Source organism: Lissotriton vulgaris, unplaced genomic scaffold (assembly GCF_964263255.1).
Source record: "Lissotriton vulgaris unplaced genomic scaffold, aLisVul1.2 SCAFFOLD_331, whole genome shotgun sequence".
In the NCBI taxonomy this organism is placed as follows: Eukaryota; Metazoa; Chordata; class Amphibia; order Caudata; family Salamandridae; genus Lissotriton; species Lissotriton vulgaris.
In genome coordinates this window covers 1,208,884-1,222,600 of record NW_028252830.1, presented here as the reverse complement: position 1 = coordinate 1,222,600, position 13,717 = coordinate 1,208,884, and positions in this window count along the sequence as shown.

Below are 13,717 nucleotides of genomic sequence, written 5' to 3'. Positions count from 1 at the left end.
AAAAAGGCTAGCCCCCGGAGAATAGGGAGTCTTATCGACCCATCTCTCTGATAAACACGGATGCAAGTGGTTCGCCAAGATTTTCGCTGTACGACTTGCCCCTGTACTTTCGGGGCTAGTTTCCCAACAGGGGCACTACTAGTCGCACTAACACAGCAATTGTGGCATTTAATGTCGCATTGAAATCCAACACCAGAATGGGCATGATGTTATTAGACACGTAGAAGTCCTTTTGACCGTGTGGCCTGGGAGTGCATGTGGGATACGCTAGGCGCTTTGGGATTAGAGATACATTTATTCAGGGGTGTCCCCTGTCTCCCATCTTGCTTGCGCTGTATATGGAGCCGTATTTACAATCCTCGCATAAAATAGAGTATCCAACCTCTGGTGTTTGGAAGGCATGAACTTAAACTTACTGCATATGCGGACGATGTTGCGGTATTTGCATTAAACTGGAAATAGCACTGGGACAGGTTGTTATTGAGACCATCGATTTTGGTAGATTTTCAGGGTACAAATTTAACATCTTAAAACACAGGTCTCATTGAATTCTAAACCCTTATTGAATTATAAGGCAGATGTCCCAATCTCTGGGGTAACCTCGACTGCCAAATATCTTGGGGTTAAACTATGCTCATAGGTCAGGGACATAAATCAAATGAATTATGAGCCTTATTATTAGCTACCAATACAAAGATGAAATCATGGAATAAACTCCCACTCAGTCTTATTAGATGATTTAATATCATTAAGAAGACTATTCTTCCTAAACTTCTTTATTTGTTTAGGGCTATCCCATCACGGGTCCCTGAGTTTAGTCTTTTCTTCTACCGGCTGGGGGACCCTAATTACTATAAGAGGGTCTGCTTTAGGATTGTGAAGGATGTCATTCATATGTGGCAGGACATTTGTAATAAATTCTCGATAACCTTTTCAAATAAAGAAACACCTCTATGGGATAATCCTGCCTTCCCACCAGTGTTTCAGGATTCCATGGGTAGGGCCCGGGTGGGTACGATGTGGAGTTCAGATTATTGGGCAGTTGCACGAATAGGAATGGCTCCTGCTCATTGGCCAGTTTACAAGCCGTCTGTGGGCTCCTTTACCATTATTTTTTCAAATATCCACAAGTGAGGGGCTACTTTTTGTCAGGCTGTGAGTACCTGGTGGCTCTTGAAGGTACAGAGCTGATGTAAGATCTATATAAATCAGATAAGAAACCATTGATAAGTACGATATATCAGAACTTCTGTCAGTATGCTACGGATGAAAATGAGGTGTTGGCAATACAATGGAGTTGTCTTCTATCCTCTGATATCCTTGCTTCTGCGATTCAGAGGGCATTGGCCATCGTTGATTGCTCGGTACACTCTTAATTTTAAACTACAACAGTTTAAAACCATTTGCCTTTTACACTACACTCCTGAGAGGATTTCCAGATGTGGCACAAATATTTCTAGGGATAAAATCAGGTGTCCCAAATGTACTCTCTTAGCTTCTGATACTGTGCATAGGTTTGCCGTATGCCCAGCCTTGTAGGATTTTCGGGACGGGGTAACTGAGCTAATTTCCTCTGGGTTAGGTTTCCAAGTTTCACTATCCCCCAAGGTGATACTGATGGCTGTTAGGTATGAGTACGATGGTGTTATCAAGTGCTTATTGACTATAATGATTGTTTGTGCTTGCTTATGTATTGCCCGAGCGTGGATTTCTACTATCCCCCCAAAGGCATTTGAATGGGGGGCTCTTCTGAGACATGTCTACGAGTCTGCGATGGCTTTGGCTAAAGGTAGAGGCCTCTGTTCATTGTGGAAATTTGATAAAATCCGGGTAGGTCTTAGCTGGGATTTATAATTTTAAAAAACTACAAAAAAACATACTCAATGATGCATATTCTGAGCAGCCACAAGCTCAGGTCCCATCTCCTTAGGGAGAAGAACCGTCCGCTCCGAAGGGAACTGAACCCCAGGAACGTGTCTCACCTGGCCGAGCTCCGAGGCCCAGGGGGACCCTCTAGGGAAGAGCGGTGCCAAAGGCAGAGGATCTATCCAACTCTTGAGCGCCTGAGGCAGCAAGCTGCTGCACAGGAGCTGGGAGATGCCAGTGGCTCCCACAAGGCTTATTGGAGGAAGGACTCCTGTTCACTGAGGCCAGAGACCCCAAACCTGGTGCCACTAGGAGAGTAGTAGTGGCTCAGCAGTACAGATAGTTTCTACTCTCAATGGCCCCATGACAACCCCCTAGCTGGGCATCTTGGCTAGAGCAAGACTTGGAGCAGGCTAATCAGCCACTTCTACTGGCCGGGTATGTCCCAGAAAGTAAAGCAGGTACCCACCCAAAGACCCTCTTAATTCCACCGCCAGTGGTTGGGTTTCACTTTTAAGGGTAGGGGTTGACGGTGTTGGCCCCTTGCACCCTCCAACTGCATCAGGGAACAAATTCATACTGGTGGTAGTGGATCATACCAACAGGTACCCTGTAATTATTCCACTGAGGGCTGTCACTGTTCCTGCAGTTGCCAGAGCACTCTTAAGTATTTTTTTATACTAAATTTTATTGGGTTTTAACAGGGTGTAAAATCAGCCGACACATGAAATTATTATATCATTTCCATGCAACTTGTCACTTACATTATACATTACAAAGCAGTCCATACCTCAAATCAAAGCCCATCCCGCGTGCATATTAGCCCAGCAGGCCCAGCCACTTGCCCAATATCTTCTTGTGTTTATTTGTGCATCCCTGGGCTTCCTACACTGGTTGCTCTCGCACAGCACACCAGTCCAGTCCTGTGTGCCATTGAGAGATCGTGAGCGGAAGGGAGTCCTTCCATTTAGCTGCAATGTCCCGTTTAGCCACCATAATGGCCGTACTCAAGAAGGATTTGTCTGCTCTCGTATCTGTCATGCCCTCCATCACCCCTAGGATCAAGGTTTGGTTCTTAAGGGGAATCTCCCAACCCAGTACCTCAGTCAGCCCCTCAACTTCCAGTACCTCGCTACGACCTTGCAAGACCATGTTATACGGTAGAAGTCTGCGGGCGTGTCCGTGCATCGAGGGTAACCAGGGCTCTGTAGTTTCCTGCTCGGTGAAGTCTGCTAGAACTGAGATACGCCTAGTGAAGGTAATAACACTGGATTCATTGCAGTCTTGCTGAGATGGTAATTGTTCGGGCCATAAGGGCGTCCCTCCAATCCTCGCCCTCCAGGGGATCCCGCCATCCATCCCATCGGGACCCCAGTTGGTCTAGGGTGTTGGGTGAGTAATTTACTAGGGATCTGTAAATCCGAGAGGCTCCTCCTCGTCCCAGGGTTCCCATAGGAAGCTTAGCCTCGAATGGGCTGAATTCCGGTAGTGTGGCGCAAGAGCATGTTGGAGCTGCAGATATTTATAAAATTGTGTATGGTTGAGGTTGTAAACATCCTGTAGGTCCAGAAAAGCCCGGATATGCCCTCCCTTCCACACATCTCCAAGCTGGGAGATGCCAATGAGATCCCATTTTTGAAACCCTTCCAGGGCCGCCACATCTCCCACCCAAGTACCCCGCCATAATGGTGTCTGGAGTGTAAGTTTGGCCTCCCATCGAGGGTACTGTAATGCTGCTCTCCAAGCCAGAAGAACCGTTCCGGTTACTGCTGGAATGGTATGGGGGATAGGTGACCCGTAAAGCATCGCTTGAACCTGGGGAAACCCCAGCTCGTTTAGTTCTAGTTGGTAAGCTGGATCCGACCAACCCCCGGTAAACCACTCATTGTTGATCAGAAGCTGCGTCGCAATATAGTAAAGAGATTTGTCGTGCCTGTTACACCATCATACGGTTCCCTATGACAGCAGGTCAGCGCCACTCATGGTCTAGAATGCCCCCAGAGGAACGGTGTCATTAGTGTATCTATGGATCCGAACCACTGGTGCAGGAGATGCAACGGGAGGTTCTGCAATACGTACAGGAAGCACAGGAGTATCGTCCTTTTATACAAGGCCATTTACCCCACCAGGATTAGTGGTATTTTTTGTCACTTTCGCAGATCATCCCTGGTCTTCTTTAGTAAAGGAGTCAAATGGAGGTACCAGGTCAACTCTTGGTGGAGCGCTACCCAGGTCCCCAGATATTGGAAGCTGAGGCGTCTGATGGGGATGCTGGATTGCCAGTCAATGCATTCCCTTGAGCTGTGGAGGAGGACCAATATCGACTTGGCCGGGTTAAGTCTTAAGCCTGACGCCTCCCCAAAAAGTTTTAAAAGCGTGAGATGCCAGTATGGGCCGGGTCCGCCATGAACAGGAGGACGTCTTCCGCTTACAGTGTGATGCGATCGCTGTGTGGAGCCTTCCAGTGCCAGCCCTAGATCTGGGAGTCACACCTGATGATACGGCCCAGGGGTTCAATCACTAAAGCGAAGAGTTGGGGGGACAAGGGATAGCCCTTTCTTGTCCCCCGTAGAATTCAAAACTCTTGTGAGAGGGTCCCATTGATCAATACCCGGGCCAACAGGTTAGGGTATAGCACTCGCACCAGCCCTCTGAAATATGGTTTGATACCTGCCTGATGCAGCACCCCTTCCAGGTAACGCCAGTCCACCGCATCAAAGGCCTTCTCCAAGTCCATCAGGAGTAACGCTAGGTATGGTGATAGAGATGTCGATGGTCTAGTGCCACATGTAGCCGCCTGAGGCAATGTCTTGTGCTACGACGGGGCATGAATCCACATTGGTCGAAGTGTATCAGGACAACTAGCACCGGTTTGAGGTGGGTAGCGAAAATTGTGGTGTAGAGTTTAACTTTGTGTTAATAAGGGAGATCGGTCTGTAGTCCGAACAGGAAGTAGACAGTGGATTTGCTTTGGAGATGACTACGATCATGGCCATATCAATGCCTGAAGCAAAACCTCCTTGTTCTACACTTCCTCATTCAGGGTCTGTAGGTGTGGAGCCAGGGTCTCTTGAATTGCTGAGTAGTATTCTGCCGGGTAAACGTCTGGTCCCGATGTTTTACCAGGAGTTATTGCTAGTATAGCTTGGTCTACCTCCTCTCTTGTGATAGGCTGATCAAGGGACATGGCTTCAGTCTTTGATAGTCACTGGAGTTAGATGTCTCGCAAGAAGGCGGTGATGTCTCCTGCCTTTGGGGCACCGAACGTTGGAGTAGCTGCACTTATAACAGTGAAAGTTTGGGCTATTGCCTACAGTGCCTGGTGGGTAGTTCCGTTAGTATCAACATTTTCAGGAATTTTTCGACTAGCTAGGGTGGGATGCCAGCCACTACAAAAGCTTACCATTGTTGTCTCCCCATTCATAGACACGGGCCATGGAAGATCTCCACATTTGCTTGGCTGATTCCAAGGAGACATGGCGAATTTCCTTTCCTATGAACTCGAGCTAGCAAGACTCTGCGTCCCCATTTGTTGCACCCATGGTGCCTTCCAAATGGAGAACCTGAGTTTCTAGGTAAGAAAGACTCCCTTCCTGGGACTGGTGCATTGCTTTGACTTATCTTTTAGCAAAACCTCTGACGGTGGCTTTACCTGCCACCCACAGTGTACCCGGTGATCCCATTGTACCTTTGTTACATTAAAAGTATTGCTTATGTCCTTCCCCTTAGGCCTTTTTGCAGTCTCCAATCTGGAGAACCAGGCATTAAGTTGCCAGATAGGGAAGAGTGCTTCGGTGGATCCCCCGATAGAGAGGAGTAGAGGAGAGTGATCGAATTATGAGGGGTTCCTGTTGCGTCAGGCTCGGCAGTTGCCTGATGAGTCCGTGGACATTTTCTTTGCTCGTCTGCGCACTTTGGCTAGTACCTGTCGATTGCCTGACGCTGCTGATGAAATAAGGGCCCACTTCATACAGGGATGTTATTCCAGCAAGCTCCGGGAAGCCATATTGCAGGTGTCAAATATGCCAATAACTGACATGCTGACACGTGGTAGATCCAAGGAGTTGTCGAAGGTCAGGGCGGCTCATATGGATGCTGCACTTCAACATGCTGTAAAGGTGGAGACGGTACACGCTGTTTCAGCCAGAGTGTTTGATAATCCAAGGATGCAGTATCAAGGCAAAGTGGAACGACCCCGGACTTGTTATGGTTGTGGGGGTTCGTTTCCTCATAAAGGGATTTGTCCTGTGGTTGGGAAGCGGTGTTCCAAATGTAATAAGGTGAACCACCTGTCCGAGGATCTGTGGCTTCATCATCTGCCCAGGTGTATTCAACTGTTCCAGATTTGGCAGAGCAGGATATGGATGATGATGATGAGACGGTGCATGTTTTACATACTTTGCAACCTGGAGGTGCTATAAGGAGAGGTTTGCTCAAATGCTGTGTTCAGGTGAATGGGTACTCTGTGTCTGCTTTAATCAACACTGGTGCATCCATCAATGTGATGGCCGAGTCCATGATGAAGGGGCTGCCAATTATTCCTGTTTTAAGTGGAACTTCTACCAGAATATTTGCTTTTGGAGCTCGTGAACCTCTTCCACTGGCTGGTGTTTTTACTGCTGCGGTTTCGCATGGTCCTCATGTCGTGAACACGCTAGTGTATGTTACCAAAATGGGCCAAGGAATGCTGTTGAGTTGCCATACAGCTGAGACATTACATCTGGTTGTGTTTGCATTGGCTATACATGAACTGACTGTTGATGATTTGATGGTCCAGTCCTCATCTTTGTCAATGGCATAGGCTGTCTGAAGGATCAGATGATTAAACTTCATATCGATGAATCAGTACAGCCTGTGGCGTTACGTCATTGGAGGGTGGCCTTTCATCTTAGGTCAAAGGTAGAGGCTGAATTGACAAAACTAGAGGAGGCTGATATTATCGAGAAGGTGGAGGGCCCGACTCCATGGGTGTCACCTATTGTGATCGCACGTAAGCCCAAACAACCTGGGAAGGTCAGTATCTGCGTGGACATGCGTTTGCCCAAATTGGCGATTAAGCGCGGACAGCACCTCACCCCTACCATAGATTATATTGTTGTGGAAGTAAGCGGTTCTAGGTGGTTTTCTAAAATGGACCTTCGTGCTGGGTACCACCAGTTGCTGCTTGACCCTGCTTCCAGGGCGATTACCACATTCCCTACTCATGTCGGTTTACGGCATTACAAGCGCCTTAGCTTTGGCATTTCGAGTGCCGCAGAGGTTTTTCAGGACACTATCCGTGGGGTTTTGTCTGGGCTGGATGGTGTAATAAATGTCAGCGATGATATTTTGGTACATGCCCGTCCTTGGATGAACATCTTAGCCGCCTTAAAGGTGTGTTTCAAAGGTTGTTAGATCATGGCCTCACCCTGCATAAAGAGAAATGTGACTTTTTAAGGAATTACATTTCGTTCTTCGGTTATCGATTCTCGCAGGATGGTGTGTCCCCTAATCCTCTGAAGGTGCGTGATATTCAGTCCGCCTCTGCTCTTGTGAATGTGTCTGGTGTAAGGAGCTTCATGGGGATGGTCAATTACTGTGGCCGATTTATCCGTGGTTTGTCAGAACTAAAGGCTCCTTTGCGGGAACTCATCAAGTCGAATGTTGCCTGGGTTTGTATTTTTGGAGGAATGTGATATGTGCGTTTTTCTTACCTCCTTCGACTGACGGTCCCAAAGGGGATCCCAAAGGGGATCGCGTGATCACACATGTGCCTTATATACCGTTAGTGGTTAATTAGTTAATTGGGGGTGGGGTTCTTTGGTGTGGCCAGGACGCTGAACAGTCTAACCTGTGTGGTATTCGTTATTTCTGATCTCCGACACAACAATAGGAAGGGTAGATATTATAGATAATAAAATAAGGGGATAATAAAATAAGGCGGATTAGCACATATATGAAACCTGATCAAGTATGGCATTGAATGCAGTATACATTATCCTGCTCAGACAGATCCGCTGGCCAAGTAATTCATGACAGGCTTAATTTCTATATTCATACAGAATAGTACAAAATGCAATATCCAAATTGAGAAAATATTTATCCAGCGCGCATAAAAATAATTAACACTGTCTCGTGGACTTGCATGTATATATGCAGACTCCGGTTGGCCTTTGGCTCCTGCCATCCACAACCAACGCTGCTGCCTGCAAGTCTGCGCGGCGGACGCAGGAGGTTTCAAGACATGATTGGAAAGGCGCTAAAGATAAAACAGCACAGGAAGTAGTGATATTACTCTTTGCGGATACGATTAATCCTGTTTATGGAGCAAACTGCAGTCTTTAGATCAAGCATTTGCCGTACTTGTACACTGCGCCTGTAAATAGGAGATATTTTAGAAAAACAGCGCACGGAAACTGTCATTCACGAGGGTGGCGTGAAGTATAGGTGTGGGGTTAATTAAACAGGACAGTGATTGGCCATCCATCTCGACTAATGAACCAATCTAGTCCATTTGCTGGTCTGCCATTTGCAATAAACCAGGGGCCTCATTTATGAGGCCTTGCGTCAGTTTTGCGCTGCGGATGCGTCACTTTTTGTGACACATCTGCGGCGTAAAACATGCGCCTTGTTGCGCCATATTTAAAAAGTGACGCATCTAGGTAGATGCGTCACTTTTTAAACCCCTGCGCCACATTATACCTGCGTCAGGTATAATGTATGCAGAGGGGGCGTTCCCCCGCAAAAAGCCTCTTAATAGTGACGCAGTGAAATCTATGAGATTTCACTGCGTCACTTTTAGGATGCTGTTGCGTCAAAATCTTGCGCCTGCCTCACAGCAGGCGTAAGACTGACGCAAGCCCTTTCACATGGGGCTTTCCCCATGTGAAAGGACGCATTGCTGGAGATGCGTCACTTTTGTGACACACTCCAGCAATGCGTCACTTTTGCGCTTACAGATGCGTCAGAAATACTGACATATCTGTAAGTCCTTGCGACATGATGCGTCATACATTAAATATGACGCATCATTGGTGTCGCAAGGAGTGCGCGGTGAAAAGTGACGCATCGCTGTTTTCACGCAGCGATGCGTCACTTTTCATAAATGAGGCCCCCGCTGTTGAAACATGCGGTGAATTCAGGTCTCTAGTTTTACTTCATTCTTGTGAAAGCAGACACAATGAGTACCTTTAAAATGGCATACTAAGAACAAACCCTGTACGTTACAGTGCGGGGGAGTGCGGCTTGAAGCTTGTTCTGTGGGATAAGCTGACCCAATCAATATCTGACCACTGTAGTCCATCTATTGTCTTGACAGTCTCCAGCGCCACTCATGCACGTGCACTCTTGTTACCACTCAGTGTATGTCTTGTGTCTTTTTTGGAGTTCAAGTCAGTCAGCATCCCTTATGATGGGGCGGTGAAGGTGGTATGATGTTTACAGAGGCGCAAGTAGAGCCACATTTTGGGGCGGGGCTAGTTTTCATAGCAATAGCCAGAGTGGAGATACAGGGCCTCAAAGAAGGGGTGAAAAACAACCAAGCCTCATTGCCAAGCAAATGGTCTTTAAAAGACCTGTGACGCTCAGGCGCTGACAAGACCCAGTCATTCATCCGACCATGCGGCACTATATTGTGTCCTCGTCACAGGCCGCCCTCGCGTCACTGACAAACTTGTGAGAACCTTGGCCTGAGTCAAATGGTAGCTCAATCAGCGCATTTAGGAGGCCACACTCTTGACCTCTTGTTCGCAAAGCAAGCTAAGACTGAGGTAGTGGATGTTTTGCCCCAAAATTGGACGGACCACTCGCTAATCCACTTTGATACCACGCTATCGAGCTTAGAGGCCATTAGCAATCTTCCATTGAGCTTCTGCAAGGGAAGAGAATGGGCCAAGCTGATAAAGAATAAGACTCTATTGCCTCTCCAGGGCCGGGTGTCCTTTACCCCTTCCTCTTCTGTGGGTGAAAACTATCAGACCTACTGCAAGATCATGGCGGACTCCCTTGATACAGTGGTGCCAATAAAGCGCCTAAAAAACAGGAGGAAAATGTCTGCCCCCTGGTTCAACAACGAATTAAAACAGATACGGGTAACATGTAAAAAGGCAGAGAGGAAATGGAGGGGGGCATGTTTGGATTTGGATAGGAAAGCCTTGAAATTAGCACAGACCCATTATAAGGAATCTATTGATAAGGCCAAAGCTGATTTTTATGCCAACTCTATTCTGCAAGCTCCTAACAGTACCAAAGCACTTTTTGATATCGCCAGGAATCTATCTAGTCCAGCACGTGCTAATATCAAGGTAATAGCTTCACAGAAGCTATGTGATGATATCGCTGACTTTTTTGAAGATAAAATAACTAAAATTGTTGGGAATTGGCAATCTGATGGGGCGGCTGACTTAGCTAAGAAATCTGCCTTTGAACCTCAAACAGCTGCCATAGTGGATACTTTCCACTCTCCCACAGAGGACTCTTTTAACCAGCCGGATCAAAGTGTGGCCTCAGGGTCCCCGCTAGATCCTTTCCTTCATAAAATCTGGAAAACCCTGGGGGAAGAAACTCTACCATGGCTACGGAGGATCTGCTGCCAGTCACTGGAGCTTGGAAGCAAGCTATTATAACTCCACTCCTAAAAAAAACCTCCCTGGACCCCTCCGACCCAGCGAGTTTCAGACCAATCTCCTTACTGCCCTACCCAGTCAAAATCCTTGAAAAGGTAGTTAGTAAAAGCCTATCTTGCTATCTAGAGGACAACTCACTGCTGGACAGGGATCAGTTTGGCTTCCGCCCGGGACATGGGACTGAGACCACACTGGTAACGGCAATGGATAACCTGCGAATGCGCGCTGACAATGGGGTCTCATCTGTCCTGGTACTATTGGATATGTCAGCCGCATTTGACACGGTTAACCGTGCAGTGTTGGTTCAATCAATCAATCAATCAATCAATCAATCAATCAATCAATCAAGGCATTTGTATAGCGCACTACTCACCCGGAGGGTCTCAAGGCGCTAGGGGAGAGGGGGTCCGCTACTGCTCGAACAGCCAGGTCTTGAGCTGCTTGCTGAAGGCGAGGTGGTCCTGGGTCAGGCGGAGGTGGGTCGGGAGGGAGTTCCATGTCTTGGCGGCGAGGTAGGAGAAGGACCTTCCCCCTGTGGTGGCTCTTCGGATGCGGGGGACGGCGGCGAGGGCGTGGCTGGTCGATCGAAGCTGGCGTTTGGGGGCGTAGAAGTTGGCTGAGAGACTTGAAGACATAGGGGTAAAAGGACAGGCTTTAAAATGGTTACGATCATACCTGTCCGGGAGACAACCGGCGGTATCTTTATCGCCATTTACCTCTGACGTGTCCCCAGTACTCCACGGGGTACCACAGGGCTCGGCAATAAGCCCGATCCTTTTTAACATCTATCTACGCCCTCTATTTCCCATTATCAAATCCTTTGGGGTAGATCTCATCAACTATGCAGATGAGACTCAACTGGTGTTCTCACTGGAAGGGAAAAGAGCGATATCTATTGACACCCTCCAGGAGTGCATGTGTCAAACTGCAGGTTGGCTTAAGAGAAATGCCCTACAATTTAATGAGGGAAAAACGGAGGTAATATACTGTCCCACCACGAGAATGTCCCGCCACTTACAGATAAAGTTCAAGCTCACTCCTGAGGGTGACGCTTTGGCCTCGGCTAAAGTGGTGCGCAATCTGGGAGTCATGGTAGACGAAAACCTCCAAATGGATGCACAGGCCAACAAAACTGCCAGTACCTGCCTCTCCTTGCTCCGTATTTTACGGAAAATCCTTCCCCTACTCCCCGAGGACTCCCGCCCTCTTATAGTGAGGAGCATGATATTGAGTAGATTGGACTACTGCAACTCCCTGTACTTGGGAGCTCCACAATATATTGTACAGGGGTTGCAGAGAGTTCAATCTATGGCAGCAAAACTGGCCCTAAATAGACAACGCAGATCCTCCACAACGCTGGCCCTAAGAGATCTTCATTGGTTGCCCATTAGGGAGAGAATCCGCTTTAAATCCCTTTGCATTGTATATAAGGCAGTACATGGTCAGGGCCCAGTTCCTCTACAAGAAACATTTACTTGGTATAATCCAAGTAGGCTGCTCCATTCCTCAAATTCCAGCTTGATAACTATCACCAGATTTAAGAGGTCTCGGAAAGGTGGTAGAGCCTTTGGAGTGATGGCCTCCCGTATATGGAATGAACTGCCCCAAATACTTAGACAAGCTAGCTCGTTGATTGGCTTTAGGAAGAGCCTGAAAACCTGGCTCTTCCCAAGCAATGGGTTTGAAACATATCTTCAAAACAGCTGATTCTGATTTTTTCCTTTTCTTTGAGCTTCTCTCTGATCCAAGCGCCAGGATACCCGTAGGGTGACAGTTTTGCGCTATATAAGTTTCTAAAACAAAAAAAAACAAACAACTGCAGTATGGTGCACCACTGCCGAGCCAGCATGACTTTTGTCCAGTTCTGCGTGGGTATTGTGCACTGCTAGGGTAAGGGGTCCTTAGTCGCCGGTGCCTGCAGAGGGGGAAGATGGCTGCCTCTGGGGTAGCGGTGAGCGGACAGCTCATGGACAAGGGCTTGGAGAGTAGCCTGGCTGCTCTGCGCAGGCATGACCCGTACATTCGTGGAATTCGGGACAGCCACACAGCGAGCGAATGGGTGAGTGCAGAAGAAAGGCTCAGCGAGAGAAGCAGAAAGTAGAATAACAAGTATCGAGAACATCTTACATCTAGAGAATAGATTTAAGATTTTTGGCAATCGCATTCCCTGCTTTTATTCTCCTGCTGACAGTGTTAGGCGCGGTCCGATCACTCCGGGCTCTGCGTAAAACTTGGATTCCTGCAGAAATCCAGTCCTAGCTTTGCGCTGACGGCTGTTGGGGAGGGGGTGCCAGCCAGCCCCGTGGATGGAAGTGGATTGCTGGATGCTATTAGAGCAGACAGGGCCGGACTGGGAACCAGAACCGGCCCTGGCAAAGTGCTCAGCCGGCCGCCCTCCCCACCTCTGGGAGGAGAGGGGAGGGGGGAGAGGTGCGACCGCGCTCTGTGACAGGGCCGGTTTTCGGCCGTTTTTGTTACAGGGCCGTTTTTGCAGCATAACGGCCCTGTAACAAAAACGGCCCCAGGGGCCCAAAACCGGCCCCCAACAATGCGGCCCACCGGGGGATTGCCCGGTGCCCTCAACGGCCAGTCCGGGCCTGAGAGCAGATCTTCCATAAACCTCATTTACTGTAGTCAGAGGCAGGAGTAAATCTATATCCATGGTCGGGGTGGGGCGGGAACACTCGCAAAAATGTGGGACATGCAGGAGCAAGGCTGTGTTTATTTATTTTATTTATTTATGTATTTTTATATAGCGAGGACTTTACCCGAAGGCGTCAGAGCACTTCACAATAGGAACAGAACTGATACATGAGCAGAACATTACACGTGAACAGAGTACAAAAGCAGACGTTAAGTTACATAAGGTAAAGTGACAATTGTGGGCAAACAAAATACATGAGGTAGCAAAAAGTGCACAGGAGGAAAAAGTGACAAGTGTGCAGGTTACAAGAGAAAACAAAGTACAATTAGAGGTATAATACTGCAATATATGCTAGACACTCAGGCACAAGAACAAACGTTACGTAGGCAATGGTGGCACTTGTGCAAGTATCAAGGGCAAACAAAATGTGAGAGGTAGCAAACCGTGTGTTACAAGGGAAAAGTGGTGTGTGCATGTTACAAAAGAGAACCAAACAAAAGTACAAGGATAATACTGCAATAAATGGCAAACACTCCAACCACAAGAACACACTGGGAAGGCACTTCCATAGTCATGGAGAGTAGAATTTTCAGTAATGGGAGGT